We start from the raw sequence: 15,835 nt of genomic DNA, 5'->3' as shown, positions 1-15,835 counted from the left end.
GTGGGTGGTGGGGATTTGGGGCTGGAGTGAGAGAATACATTCAGTCAGAGCACATGTAGATATATATATTTCTGAGTAGAATAGAGGCCTTTGCCTTTACCTGCAGGTCAGATTTAGAGGACAAAGGTAACTAGCAGAGTATCAGGCTGTCAGAGACACTTTGCCCCATCCTTCTCCTGCCTGGAGAACCAGGTGATGAATCTGTCTAGTCAGATAGCACACTAGGCAAGCTCAGGGATGGTACATACCTCTCTTAGTCTAGCGATGAAAGTTTCTAACTCCTAGTGCCACTTTCTTCGATTCTAAGTTTTTTGGTTTCTTCAACATCCAAATAAAGCATAAAGAGGACTTAATACAATCAAAAGATTGTATCATGACTTACTTTTCTGGGCTTTTTGAGCTGAGCATTGTCTCAGTGGTGAATTCAGAACTATGTGGTGACCGAGTGTAGGAAGAGCCTTGGAACAGAGGGCTCACTGACAGAGTGGGGCTCAGGGACATTTGCAGAGTGTTACACTATTCTGAAGGGTAACAGAGAAGGAGAAAGCTAAGTGGAGGATCATAGTAAGTATCGGACTAACCGGCAAGGGAAGCATTTTCTCCTCCCTACTAATGACCTGACTATTTTTATCATTTGTACTTCACACTTGGGTGTTATTTATATCACCAAATACTGACATTTTGATTATTAATAAATATTTGATTTAGACCATATCAGTATAATTGTGAAGTGAGGTGGGTCATAAATTTGCTATCTTTATCCATTTATTTTATTAGGTCTATATAGGACATTGCAGGTGATCACAAGGACATGCAGATGATTAAAAGTAAACTATTTTTCCTTCCACAGTCTGAAATAAAATGGAAGGAAATAAACATTTGCCTTGCAACATGATCAGTAGGATACAGAGGTATGGAAAGGGCAGAGAAGGAGTGCTTGTGGGGTGAGAGAAACCTTCTTAGGAAAGATAAATATTTGTTAAAGAAAAAAAATTCAACTGAGTAAGTTTTAAAGATATTAGTTTTTTTTCAGCAATTCATGAATCGGACAGCATCCAATCTAGTACATAGAATGGAGGTCTGAAGAGCTGTCCATGGCACGAGATTTTTACAGAGCAGAGTGAGCAGGGACAAGGAAGTTTCACTGGGCATTTGCTGATTGGTTAAAGCAGGGTTACTTTCCTTACATGAAGCAAAGGGAAGTGCTGGAGCCTAGTTAGGTAACCGGTACTGAGCAGGCAAATGCTGATTGATTGACGTAAGACTTATTTTTCCGGGATTGCTGAGTTCAGAAGCTTAGTTAAAGTTTTTCTTGCTGACGGAGCCTGTTGTATTATCAGGAGTGACTCCTTCTTGGTTCTGATCTGGTTACTGTAACATGTTAAACAGTCTTGAATAGGTTCTAGCTCATGGAGAAGCAGGGGACTGTGAGAGAACATGAAGAAAGCAGGCATATATTTTAATACCACTCTAGCCCTGGATATAGATGGGAGAAGAGCTTGAGATATGTCACAAGAGGCAGGTAGAAGCCAGACCCAGCTGGGCCCTGTGTGCCTGGCTGTATATCCTTGCAGATGATGGAGGCACTAGTGAGAAGTGAGATGATCAAATTTCTATTTTTTGTAGTTGACTACCATAAAAAGGATTGTTCAACTGTATTTATAAGTGGTAGTAATTCTATGAATTATGTGGACTTTCTCCCTCCCCTTTCTCTGTCTCTATCTCCACATTTTTTAAGGTCAGCTGTGATTACTCAGATGCAGATAATTCCCACTCCACCTCATTCCCTGTGCACCCTTCCACCCATCTGGGGAGATATAGAGGAGAATGGTTGAATTAGAGGTAAAAAGGTTAAATGAAATTGTTGATTTATTTGTAAAAAATTAAGACTACTGTGATTTTTTTCAAAAATTCATTTTTGGAGAACTTTTTATCTGGGAGACAAAACTGATCATTAGGGTTCCTATACTTCCAAAACTGAAGGAAGTAAAAAATGCATTTTTTCTTCAATTTAAAATTCTCCCTCTTTTCTTCTATTACCTTCCCTCCTCCTCCTAAATATTTTATGCATTATTATTTTTATTTTCAATTAGTTTTGAAATGTTATCAAATTAATGGAACATGGTGAAAGTTTTATATATGGAAAGGATAACCACAAGAGGAATATAAGAATAGTATTTCATAGATACTGGAAAAAAATTGTTTTGTCTCCTTAGATTACTTAAGTGTATCTTTAGACAAGCTAGTTTGGTTCGATTAATTGCATGCTATTTATTGAATTATTGCAAAAATAAGATATTTGTATTATAAAATGGAACATTGGATATAACAGTTCCCCTACCATGAAAATTCTCTACTACAAAAGTGATATAATCACCAAGGTAAAAATAGTTTGAAATTTTATAATATAAGGATTTGTTTCTGGATGAGCCTGAGAGATATTAGTTACTAAAAATTAAATTAAATTAAAATATTAGCTAAATATTTTGAATTATTTGATAGGATTTCTGTTCTTCTTAGTTTGGAATTGATTCCCAAGAATAGTGTGGGTGGAAAATCAGTTTGAAGAGAATATTCAAAAAATCCTCCCTAAGATCCAGTGAAGAAATATATCGCAAAATCAATAGCAAAGCAACAAAGAAAAACAAAAATAAACAACACTAAAATCCTAGGCATACGCGGGCGGGCGGGCAGCGCAGCGCAGCGCCGAGCGGGGCCCGCGGGCCCATGAGGAGGCCCGGGGACCATGGGCTCCAGGATCAAGCAAAACCCAGAGACCATGTTTGAAGTGTATGTTGAAGTGGCCTATCCTAGGACAGGTGGCACTGTTTCAGATCCTGAGGTGCAGAGGCAATTCCCGGAGGACTACAGTGACCAGGAAGTTCTACCGACTTTGACCAAGTTTTGTTTCCCCTTCTATGTGGACAGCCTCTCAGTTAGCCAAGTTGGCCAGAACTTCATGTTTGTGCTCACTGACATTGACAGCAAACAGAGATTCGGGTTCTGCCGCTTATCTTCAGGAGCCAAGAGTTGCTTCTGTATCTTAAGCTATCTCCCCTGGTTCGAAGTATTTTATAAGCTGCTTAACATCTTGGCAGATTACAGGACAAAAGGACAGTAATGTCGTGCTCAAAACATGACGGAGAGAGGGGAGGAATCAAGATAGCGCAAGAGGAGGACGTAGATTCACCTCTTCTCGTAAGGACATCAAGACTACATCTACAAATGGAGCAGTTCTCACAGAGCACCTGCTGAACACTAGTGGAAGACTTCGGACACCTAAAAGGACCAGAAAAATCCCCACGCAACCGGGTAGGACCAAAGAAAGAAAAAAAGAAAAGAGGAAACAGAAAGGGACCAGCAACCCTGGTGGGGAGCTGAAGGTGAGGAGAGGTTCCTGCACTCAGAGAAACCCCCTCAGGGAGGTAATCAGCTGGGACAAAGAAGGAGCTTCAGGGCATCGGAGGGGAATGCAGCAACCGGTCTGTGGAAGGCAGGAGAGAGTAAGATGTGCGTGCGTGGTCTGTGCTGCAGCGCTGCGCACCCCAGCCTGAGTCGTGTGTCTCCTGGTATGGAGGGGTGCTGGGTGCTGGAAAGTGGGGTTTGGAGAGCGGACCCACGGAGGGAACAGCTGTGGTCTGTGAAGAGACAGCCTGAGGGGATGGGAGTAAGGAACTCCACAACCGCGCAAGTTTGCGGAAGCCCAGGCCACCGTAGAAGCAAGGCGCCATTGTTGAGTGGTGCTCAAGGGGCGGGGCGGCCAGGGCAACCCCCTTCCCCACCCATCGGCCCCTGCCTCCACAGGCACTGGGAGGGTCACCCATCTGAGCAGGATTGCCCTTGCTTCAAGCCAAGGCCTCCTCTGCCTGCGCAGGCTCCGGGATCCTGAGCGCTGCCCCCACCAAAGCCTCCTCGGGAATCAGCCCTGGGCGCCCCAGCCTGAGACAGGAATCGGCCAAGGCAGGCAGGGGCTGAGTGCTAAAGCGTGGGGTTAGGAGAGCGGACCCAGGGTGAGAACGGCTATTGGCTGCGTGGAGACAGGCGGAAGGGACTGGAGTGAGGAGCTCAGCTGTGTGGAGACAACCTGAGGGGATGGCAGTGAGGGGCTCCGCGGCCAGGAGCACTTCTGGAGGAAGAGTGCGCTGCCTTGGAAGCGAGGCGCCATTGTTGAGTGGCACACAATGGGCGGCGCCGCCATCTTCGGACTCTCTCCCCACACGGCAGCCCCTGCCTCTGCAAGAACTGGGAGGGACTTCCACCGGAGCAAGCACGCCCCAGTCTGTTGCAACTTCCTGCCAGTCCCGCCCCTGCGGGCACTAGAAGAGGATCCCATTGGAGGAAGCGCGTGCATCCCACTTGTGGCCGCCTTATCCCTCCGCGGCCTGAGTCAAGCAAGTGTGCCTCAGTCAGCCGCTGCTTTTCCCCCCTCTCACCTGGGCAAGGACCAGATGCCTGAGGGTAGCCCACATGCAGAGGCACAGGTGGGACCGAAACCAAAGCTGACTCCCAGGGGCTGTGCAACGAAGGCAGAGAAACAGAAATCTCTCTCTGCAAGTGCACAAGCTGCAGATTAAATCCCCGCCATCGGCTTGGTATACCCTGCGTCTGTGGAATATCTGAAGGGACAACGAGTGCTCCAACAACTAAGACTGGTCTAGCTTTAGCAGCTGTGGACTTTGGGGGCAAGTACACGCAGGAGTTGGACCAGGTCAGAGTCTCAGCTGCCCCCACTGTGCCCAAAGCGGGCCCAGAGACCTGCCTAAAGGTATTGGAGGGCCTCCTGGAGAGGCGCGCGGTGCTGTGGCTCACTGTGGGGGCAAAGACACTGACCGCGGAGGCCCCAGGAAAATATGTGGTTTTGGTTTCATTTTGTTCTGTTATTTTATTTATTTTTATCTTTTTAACATCTTTATTGGAGTATGACTGCTTTGCAGTGGTGTGTTGGTTTCTACTTTATAACAAAGTGTATCAGCTGTGCTTATGTCCCCATGTCTCCTCCCTCTTGCATCTCCCTCCCACCCTCCCTGTCCCACACCTCCAGGTGGTCGCGGAGCGCCTAGCTGATCTCCCTGTGCTGTGCGGCTGCTTCCCGCTGGCTATCTATTTTGCGTTTGGTGGTGTGTGTGTGTCCATGCCACTCTCTCGCTTTGTCCCAGCTTGCCCTTCCCCCTCCCCGTGTCCTCGGGTCCATTCTCTAGTGGGTCTGCGTCTTTGTTCTTGTCCTGCCCCTAGATTAGTCAGAACCTTTTTTTTTTTGGATTCCATTTATATGTGTTAGCATACGGTATTTGTTTTTCTCTTTTTGGCTTACTTCACTCTGTGTGGCAGACACTGGGTCCATCCACCTCACTACAGATAACTCAATTTTGTTTCTTTTTATGGCTGAGTAATATTCCATTGTATATATGTGCCAAATCCATTTGTCTGTCGGTGGACAGTTGGGTTGCTTCGATGTCCTGGCTATTGTAAATGGAGCTGCGATGAGCATTGTGGTGCATGGCTCTTTTTGAATTGTGGTTTTCTCGGGGTGTATGCCCAGTGGTGGGATTGATGGGTCGTATGGTAGTTCTATTTTTAGTTTTTTGAGGAGCCTCCATATTGTTCTCCATAGTGGCAGTATCGGTGTACATTCTCACCGGCAGTGCGGGAGGGTTCCCTTTTCTCCACACCCTCTCCAGCATTTATTGTTTGTAGATTTTTTTGATGATGGCCGTTCTGACTGGTGTGGGGTGGTGCCTCATTATAGTTTTGATTTACGTTTCTCTGGTGATTGGTGATGTTGAGCATCCTTTAATGTGTTTGTTGCCAATCTGTATGTCTTCTTTGGAAAAATGTCTAGAAAAAAAAAAAAAATCCTAGGCATACCTGAATTAGTTTCAGGCTGGAGACTAAATCTTTATGTTTCGAGAAAATATATTTTCCTTGATGGAAGTTATGATTTAGGTGGAACTACTACTTTCTGTGCCTTTCTGCTTTTCATTTGTTAGACAATGGTTTTGGGTGAGTTCGATGCACTGGTCACTATACATAGGTGCCCTTATAGAACTAACAGTTGAATGAAGGACACAGACCAGAAAATAGTAAACTAGAAATGAGATAAGAACTGAGAAGTTTCCAGTGGATATATCAATGAGGAGGTGGCCTTGGTCAGAGCTGCTTCTATAGAGAGTTAATCACTGTGTGGTTTGAAGAAAGATGGGTGGAGAGGTATTGGAGACCGACTGTAGACATTTTCAACAAGTTTGGTTCTGAAGGTTGAAGAGAGAGAGGTGATAGTTACCTGAGGGTTTACGAGTAGAGGGAAGAGTGTTCCAAGATTGAAGACAGTTAAGCTTGTTCAAATGCTAACCAGAGGGAACCAGAGGAGAGGGAGAGTTGTAGGTACTGGAAAGAAAGTCACAATATACAATGACATACTTATGTGTGTGAATAAACAATAAAACCCTTGGGCTGATAAGGGTAGGGATTATATATAATTTCTGAAGTAGAGAATAGATTGAGCATCTTTTGGGATTCTGTTTTCAAGTAAGATTGATTGAGTCAGATGGTAAGCCTTCCCTACCACTCTCCTTGCTTCTTTACCCAGATTTTTATAATGTGAAAGATGGGGAGGTAAAAATCACTGAAAAAAGCCATTTTTTTGTCATAGACTCCACCACACTTTGTGTCCCCTATAAAGTTTATCATGACTGGACCTAAAATAATTACTTAAAAAATCAAAAGCAATGTATCTGGATTAGGACAAAAGGGTTTTCTGAAGAGCCTTCATGTATTTCAAATGATTTTAGTGAAAAAAAAAAAAAGTAAGGTGATACTCTTTTGGACTGAACATTTTAGGATGTGCATGTATAGTTTTCCTGTTGTATTCTGTTTTCCTGTTCCTTTTGTCCATTTAAGGAGTTATTTATCTATCATGGACATCAAACCAGGCATGAGTAGATTGGAAAGGAGACAAGTCTGTGTGGATTTTGTTTTCTGAAAGCCTAAGTCTTTAAAATAATTTGGAGGGATGGTGGAGGAGTCAAAAGGAAGGATATTCATGGATATAGACAAAACGACTTGAACAGGTTTTCTTGGCGACTGGTGTTTCCCCTCCAGTTTGGAAAGATTTCTCCATGCTTAGAAGTTCAAGGAAGATGCTGGAGGAGGAAATCTGAGTCCTGAAATTACCAATAACCACTCGCTGTATCCTGCAGCACTGCTGGTGAGACTGCAATATCTGAGGGTAGAATGTCTTGTTGGTGTCTTAGCAGGAGGGATCATAGGCAGCTTCAACAAAGGTCCTGTGGCCCCTGAGCCTAGCTCAAAAGCAGCAGAGCCTTGAGGGCTGGCTGGGCCATGCAGCAGGAGCAATGGGTAGCTGAGCAGAAATCTGTGATGCTCATATTGCCTCAGATGCCTTGGTACTGATCTGTTTCAAAGTCACTAGAAGAATGCAGTGTGACATGATCTTACTGTTCCGGAAGGGACATCTATTCTCAGCTTGGTGAATTTTGAAGGACAAGAAGGGCAAGCCCCACCGAGAGACATAAAGAAGTAAAGAATCAAAACAGTATAGGTGCCGCTCTCCCCCAAACTTTAACCAACATATTCATACTGAAGTTTTTACTTTGGACTCACTTCAATATAGATTTATGATTCACTAGCAGAGAAAGTAACCCACACTCTTAGTATATGACCAAATTTCTGGGTTCCTGCTGCTGGACAGTTGAGTCATAAAGCTTCTTAATAAAGAATTTTAAAAGTAGAATGCATGTATATAGTAACCATCAATAAGAAAGGGATCAGTATTAAATTACCTTTTATTTCAGTTGTAAGGTAAAAGAACCCAGTGTACACTATATATTTTACATAACTTTCACGTCATTCTCACAGCAATCATATGAGAAAAATGATGTTCAAAAGTTAAGTTTCTGAGGTTAAGTAACTAGAAGGCTGCAGAGTTGGTTTGTGAATGCAGATTTTTCTCCTCTTTCTCTCTCTCTCTCTCCTTCTCTGTCCTTTTCTTCAGTCCTTCTTTCCACTAGTGTTTCTATTTTCTTTCCACAGTTGTGATAATTTTTTTTGATAAATATACATAATGTATAGATTCAAGCTAATATCTTTTGTCTCAAAACTAGAAAATTTGTACAAATATTCTAATAGTATTATTTTTTGTAAAACAAATTTAGGAAGCTTTTCTCCATTTGCCTTCAAAATCAATTTATGAACCATGCAAAAAGAGTTGTATTTCATGTCTCGTCACATCATACATGTCTAAAATTGACCTGGCTTGGTCACTGACAATTATCATGAGGCTTGGTACTGGACAACTAGTGGATAACTTAAAAAAATCTTATTGGATAAAAGATATGACATCTACGTTGACTTTTGGAAGAAAAAAGTGTTATGAGCTCTTGAGACAATTTTAAAAAAGGCTTATAGTGTGAGATCATACCATTTTAAAACTGAAATAGATCTTTGCTCAACTTTCTTACTCAGCTCTAAGTTACTTTTAAATAGTTTAATTGTAGTTTAAAGATAACATACAGATTATCACATTAGAAACACAAAGTTATGCAAGAAAATGTTCACCAGAAAGACTCATTTTCCATCTTTACACATTCTTAAGACATTTAATTCCAAGAAGGAGATTTAATGTCTACCACTAGAGCTAATGGAACAGTGAAGACAGATTTCTACTTAATCCCCCTGAACCAAAGAAAGCTAATTTTTAAGGCTTCATATAACAATGAAGATTAAGAATTTCATGAAATCCAGGTGGATAAACAATGTCCATATTATGTCCTTAAAAATATATACCTTTTCTTAAATGTGTTTTAATTTCACTTTCAAATACTCTGGATTTTAATCATTATTCATTACTGTTATTTTTATGATACAGAAATATTGCATGTATTATGTTTCCCTAAAGCTGAGTTAAATATCTACTTGTACTGTTTAATAGCTTTAAAATGGACAGTCGCTTCTAAAATTCTGAGTTATTCATAGTGAAATTTCAATTTTCTTATAACTGAGGACTTTTTACTGAATTTACATTAGAAAAAAAAATCTCAATACTATACAGCTGTACTTTATTAATGGGAAAGCAATAGCGTGCAATTTTATTTAGAGAAGCCAACTAAGTAATCACTTTTAAATGATTGTTACACTATTTTTTATAGCTGTAGTTCTCCATGTAATATTAGGAATTGCTCAAGAGATTACATATGGTCTAAGGTTAACATTTTTTAAAAGGTGCTTAAAAAGGGCTTTTTTTTTGCCACATCTAAAAACGTCTGCTGTTGTGGGACAAGCAGTATCAATTTGCTGGGTAGAACACGTGTAACGCAAAACTGCTTGTGTTCTTCAAAACAGTGAAAAATTTACAAAAATGTAAATATAATTCTCTCATAAAAATACAGATTAAGTCAAATGTTTAGACCATCAAAATCCCTACTAAAATTTGAAATGAGAGAAAATATTTTCAAATATTCTTATAATACTATTGCCTGTAATTCAATATATATTTTAAAAGTTAATTTTAAAAATATTCTGTTAAATGGTTTATCTAATTTATCTAAGGAAGGGAATATTCTTTTTTTTTTTAACATCTTTATTGGAGTATAATTGCTTTACAATGGTGTGTTAGTTTCTGCTTTATAACAAAGTGAATCAGTTATATATATATACATATGTTCCCATACCTCTTCCCTCTTGCGTCTCCCTCCCTCCCACCCTTCCTATCCCACCCCTCCAGGCGGTCACAAAGCACCGAGCTGATCTCTCTGTGCTATGTGGCTGCTTCCCACTAGCTATCTACCTTACGTTTGGTAGTGTATATATGTACATGCCTCTCTCTCGCTTTGTCACAGCTTACCATTACCCCTCCCCATATCCTCAAGTCCATTCTCTAGTAGGTCTGTATCTTTATTCCTGTCTTACCCCTAGGTTCTTCATGACATTCTTTTTTTCTTAAATTCCATATATATGTGTTAGCATACGGTATTCGTCTTTTTCTTTCTGACTTACTTCACTCTGTATGACAGACTCTAGGTCTATCCACCTAATTACAAATAGCTCAATTTTGTTTCTTTTTATGGCTGAGTAATATTCCATTGTATATATGTGCCATATCTTTTTTATCCATTCATCAGATGATGGACACTTAGGTTGTTTCCATCTCCGGGCTATTGTAAATAGAGCTGCAATGAACATTGTGGTACATGACTCTTTTTGAATTATGGTTTTCTCAGGGTATATGCCCAATAGTGGGATTGCTGGGTCATATGGTAGTTCTATTTGTAGTTTTTTAAGGAACGTCCATACTGTTCACCACAGTGGCTGTATCAATTTACATTCCCACCAACAGTGCAAGAGGGTTCCCTTTTCTCCACACCCTCTCCAGCATTTATTGTTTCTAGACTTTTTGATGATGGCCATTCTGACTGGTGTCAGATGATATCTCATTGTAGTTTTGATTTTCATTTCTCTAATGATTAATGAAGTTGAGCATTCTTTTTTTTTTTTTTTTTTTTTTTTTGCGGTACACGGGCATCTCACTGTTGTGGCCTCTCCCGTTGCGGAGCACAGGCTACGGACGCACAGGCTCAGCGGCCATGGCTCACGGGCCCAGCCGCTCTGCAGCATGTGGGATCCTCCCGGACCGCGGCACGAACCCATGTCCCCTGCATGGGCAGGCAGACTCTCAACCACTGCACCACCAGGGAAGCCCAAGTTGAGCATTCTTACATGTGTTTGTTGGCAGACTGTATATCTTCTTTGGAGAAATGTCTATTTAGGTCTTCTGCCCATTTTTGGATTGGGGTTTTTGTTTTTGAGCTGCATGAGCTGATTATAAATTTTGGAGATTAATCCCTTGTCAGTTGCTTCATTTGCAAATATTTTCTCCCATTCTGAGGGTTGTCTTTTGGTCTTATTTATGGTTTCCTTTGCTGTGCAAAAGCTCTGAAGTTTCATTAGGTCCCATTTCTTTATTTTTGTTTTTATTTCCATTTCTCTAGGAGGTGGGTCAAAAAGGATCTTGCTGTGATTTATGTCATAGAGTGTTCTGCCTATGTTTTCCTCTAAGAGTTTGATAGTTTCTGGCCTTACATTTAGGTCTTTAATCCATTTTGAGCTTATTTCTGTGTATGGTGTTAGGGAGTGATGTACTCTTATACTTTTACATGTACCTGTCCAGTTTTCCCAGCACCACTTATTGAAGAGGCTGTCCTTTCTCCACTGTACATTCCTGCCTCCTTTATCAAAGATAAGGTGACCATATGTGCGTGGGTTTATCTTTGGGCTTTCTATCCTGTTCCATTGATCTATATTTCTGTTTTTGTGCCAGGACCATACTGTCTTGATTACTATAGCTTTGAAGTATAGTCTGAAGTCAGGGAGCCTGATTCCTCCAGCTCCGTTTTTTGTTCTCAAGATTGCTTTGGCTATTTGGGGTCTTTTGTGTTTCCATACAAATTGTGAAAATTTTTGTTCTAGTTCTGTGAAAAATACCAGTGGTAATTTGAGAGGGATTGCATTGAATCTGTAGATTGCTTTGGGTAGTAGAGTCATTTTCACGATGTTGATTCTTCCAATCCAAGAACATGGTACATCTCTCCATCTTTAATTTCTTTCATCAGTGTCTTATAATTTTCTATATAGAGCTCTTTTGTCTCCTTCGGTAGGTTTATTCCTAGATATTTTATTCTTTTTGTTGCAATGGTATATGGGAGTGTTTTCTTGATTTCACTTTCAGATTTTTCATCATTAGTGTATAGGAATGCCAGAAATTTCTGTGCATTAATTTTGTATCCTGCTACTTTACCAAATTCATTGAGTAGCTCTAGTAGTTTTCTGGTAGCCTCTTAGGATTCTCTATGTATAGTATCATGTTATCTGCAAATAGTGACAGCTTTACTTCTTCTTTTCCGATTTGGATTCCTTTTATTTCCTTTTCTTCTCTGATTGCTGTGGCTAAAAATTCTAAAACTATGTTGAATAACAGTGGTGAGAGTGGGCAACCTTGTCTTGTTCCTGATATTAGTGTAAATGCTTTCAGTTTTTCACCATTGAGGACGACGTTGGCTGTGGGTTTGTCATATATGGCCTTTATTATGTTGAGGAAAGTTCCCTCTATGCTTACTTTATGCAGGGTTTTTATCATAAATAGGTGTTGAATTTTGTTGAAAGCTTTCTCTGCATCTATTGAGATGATCATATGGTTTTTCTCCTTCAATTTGTTAATATGGTTTATCACATTGATTGTTTTGCGTATATTGAAGAATCCTTGCATTCCTGGAATAAACCCCACTTGATCATGGTGTATGATCCTTTTAATGTGCTGTTGGATTCTGTTTGCTAGTATTTTGTTGAGGATTTTTGCATCTATGTTCATCAGTGATATTGGCCTGTAGTTTTCTTTCTTTGTGACATCCTTGTCTGGTTTTGGTATCAAGGTGATGGTGGCCTCGTAGAAGGAATTTGGGAGTGTTCCTCCCTCTGCTATATTTTGGAAGAGTTTGAGAAGGATAGGTGTTAGCTCTTCTCTAAATGTTTGATAGAATTCGCCTGGGAAGCCATATGGTCCTGGGCTTTTGTTGGAAGATTTTTAATCACAGTTTCAATTTCAGTGCTTGTGATTGGTCTATTCATATTTTCTATTTCTTCCTGATTCAGTCTTGGCAGATTATGCATTTCTAAGAATTTGTCCATTTCTTCCAGGTTGTCCATTTTATAGGCATAGAGTTGCTTATAGTAATCTCTCATGATCTTTTTTTTTTTTTTTAAATAATTATTATTTATTTTTGCTATGTTGGGTCTTCGTTTCTGTGCGCGGGCTTTCTCTAGTTTTGGCAAGCTGGGGCCACTCTACATCGCAGTGCGCGGGCCTCTCACTATCGCGGCCTCTCCTGTTGCGGAGCACAGGCTCCAGACGCGCAGGCTCAGTAGTCGTGGCACACGGGCCCAGCCGCTCCGCGGCACGTGGGATCCTCCCAGACCAGGGCTCGAACCCGTGTCCCCTGCATTAGCAGGCAGACTCCCAACCACTGCGCCACCAGGGAAGCCCCTCTCATGATCTTTTTTATTTCTGCAGTGTCAGTTGTTACCTCTCCTTTTTCATTTCTAATTCTATTGATTTGAGTCGTCTCCCTTTTTTTGAACATTGTGGTACATGACTCTGGTACATGAGTCTGGCTAATGGTTTATCAATTTTGTTTATCTTCTCAAAGAACCTGCTTTTAGTTGTATTGATCTTTGCTATCGTTTCCTTCATTTCTTTTTCACTTATTTCTGATCTGATTTTTATGATTTCTTTCCTTCTGCTAACTTTGGGTTTTTTTTGTTCTTCTTTCTCTAATTGCTTTAGGTGCAAGGTTAGGTGTTTATTCGAGATGTTTCCTGTTTCTGAAGGTAGGATTGTAGTGCTATAAACTTCCCCCTTAGAACTGCTTTTGCTGCATCCCATAGGTTTTGGGTTGTCATGTCTCCATTGTCATTTGTTTCTAGTTATTGTTTGATTTCCTCTTTGATTTCTTCAGTGATCACTTCTTTATTAAGTAGTGTATTGTTTAGCCTCCATGTGTTTGTATCTTTTACAGATCTTTCCTGTAATTGATATCAAGTCTCATAGCATTGTGGTCAGAAAAGATATTTGAAACAATTTCAATTTTCTTAAATTTACGAAGGCTTGACTTGTGACCCAAGATATGATCTATCCTGGAGAATGTTCCATGAGCACTTGAGAAAAATGTGTATTCTGTTGTTTTTGGATGGAATGTCCTATAAACATCAATTAAGTCCATCTTGTTTAATGTATCATTCAAAGCTTGTGTTTCCTTATTTATTTTCATTTTGGACGATCTGTCCATTGGTGAAAGTGGGGTGTTAAAGTCCCCTACTATGAATGTGTTACTGTCAATTTCCCCTTTTATGGCTGTTAGTATTTGCCTTATGTATTGAGGTGCTTCTATGTTGGGTGCATAAATATTTACAATTGTTATATCTTCTTCTTGGACCCATCCCTTGATCATTATGTAGTGTCCTTCTTTGTCTCTTCTAATAGTCCTTATTTTAAAGTCTATTTTGTCTGATATGAGAATTGCTACTCCAGCTTTCTTTTGGTTTCCATTTGCATGAAATATCTTTTTCCATCCCCTTACTTTCAATCTGTATGTGTCTCTAGGTCTGAAGTGGGTCTCTTGTAGACAGCAAATATATGGGTCTTGTTTTTGTATCCATTCAGCCAATCTGTGTCTTTTGGTGGGAACATTTAGTCCATTTACATTTAAGGTAATTATCGATATGTATGTTCCTATTCCCATTTTCTTAATTGTTTTGGGTTCATTATTGTAGGTCTTTTCCTTCTCTTGTGTTTCTTGCTTAGAGAAGTTCCTTTAGCAGTTGTTGTAAAGCTGGTTTGGTGGTGCTGAACTCTCTCAGCTTTTGCTTGTCTTTAAAGTTTTTATTTTCTCCATCAAATCTGAATGAGATCCTTGCTGGGTAGAGTTATCTTGGTTGTAGGTTTTTCTCCTTCATCGCTTTAAATATGTCCTGCCATTCCCTTCTGGCTTGCAGAGTTTCTGCTGAAAGATCAGCTGTTAAACTTATGGGGATTCCCTTGTGTGTTATTTGTTGTTTTTCCCTTGTTGCTTTTAATATGTTTTCTTTGTATTTAATTTTTGACAGTTTGATTAATATGTGTCTTGGCGTATTTCTCCTTGGATTTATCCTATATGGGACTCTCTGTGCTTCCTGGACTTGATTAACTATTTCCTTTCCCATATTAGGGAAGTTTTCAACTATAATCTCTTCAAATATTTTCTCAGTCCCTTTCTTTTTCTCTTCTTCTTCTGGATCCCCTATAATTCGAATGTTGGTGCATTTGATGTTGTCCCAGAGGTCTCTAAGACTGTCCTCAGTTCTTTTCATTCTTTTTTTCTTTATTCTGCTCTGCAGTAATTATTTCCACTATTTTATCTTCCAGGTCACTTATCCGTTCTTCTGCTTCAGTTATTCTGCCATTGAACCCATCTAGAGTATTTTTAATTTCATTTATTGTGTTGTTCATCGCTGTTTGTTTCATGTTTAGTTCTTCTGGGTCCTTGTTAAATGTTTCTTGCATTTTGTCTATTCTATTTCCAAGATTTTGGATCATCTTTACTATCATTATTCTGAATTCTTTTTCAGGTAGACTGCCTATTTCCTCTTCATTTGTTAGGTCTGATGGGTTTTTATCTTGCTCCTTCATCTGCTGTGTGCTTTTCTGTCTTCTCATTTTGCTTATCTTACAGTGTTTGGGGTCTCCTTTTTTCAGGGTGCAGGTTCGTAGTTCCTGTTGTTTTTGGTGTCTGTCCCCAGTGGCTAAGGTTGGTTCAGTGGGTTGTGTAGGCCTCCTGGTGGAGGGGACTAGTGCCTGTGTTCTGGTGGATGAGGCTGGATCTTGTCTTTCTGGTGGGCAGGTCCACATCTGGTGGTGTGTTTTGGGGTGTCTGTGGACTTATTATGATTTTAGGCAGCCTCTTTGCTAATGGGTGGGGTTGTATTCCTGTCTTGCTAGTTGTTTGGCATAGGGTGTCCAGCACTGTAGCTTGCTGGTCGTTGAGTGAAGCTGGGTGCTGGTGTTGAGATGGAGATCTCTGGGAGATTTTCGCCATTTGATATTATGTGGAGCTGGGAGGTCTCTTGTGGACCCGTGTCCTGAAGTTGGCTCTCCCACCTCAGAGGCACAGCACTGACTCCTGGCTGCAGCATCAAAAGCCTTTCATCCACACAGCTCAGAATAAAAGGGGAAAAAGTATAAAGAAAGAATTAGTAGAAGAAGAAAGAAAGAAAGAATGAAAGGAGGGAGGGA

The 15,835-nt window shown here is 40.6% G+C and overlaps 1 protein-coding gene across 2 annotated transcripts in view; it reads left to right on the top strand.

Annotated features, from left to right (window-relative positions):
* Positions 1 to 15,835, top strand: part of CSNK2A2IP (casein kinase 2 subunit alpha' interacting protein) — a 258,124-nt gene that overhangs the window by 101,225 nt on the left and 141,064 nt on the right. The window contains exon 1 of one of the 2 annotated variants that reach the window (XM_079923048.1): positions 3,790 to 4,765. The exons of the other annotated variant lie outside the window; for it this stretch is intronic. The gene's annotated coding sequence lies outside the window, so the exon portion shown is untranslated. Of the gene's footprint in view, positions 1 to 3,789; positions 4,766 to 15,835 lie in introns of those variants that run through there. 2 annotated transcript variants of the gene reach the window in all.

This window comes from Stenella coeruleoalba (assembly GCF_951394435.1).
Source record: "Stenella coeruleoalba genome assembly, chromosome: 5".
NCBI classification, from domain to species: domain Eukaryota; kingdom Metazoa; phylum Chordata; class Mammalia; order Artiodactyla; family Delphinidae; genus Stenella; species Stenella coeruleoalba.
The sequence above is the reverse complement of the archived record's forward strand: the minus strand, read 5'-3'. Positions and strand labels throughout refer to the sequence as shown.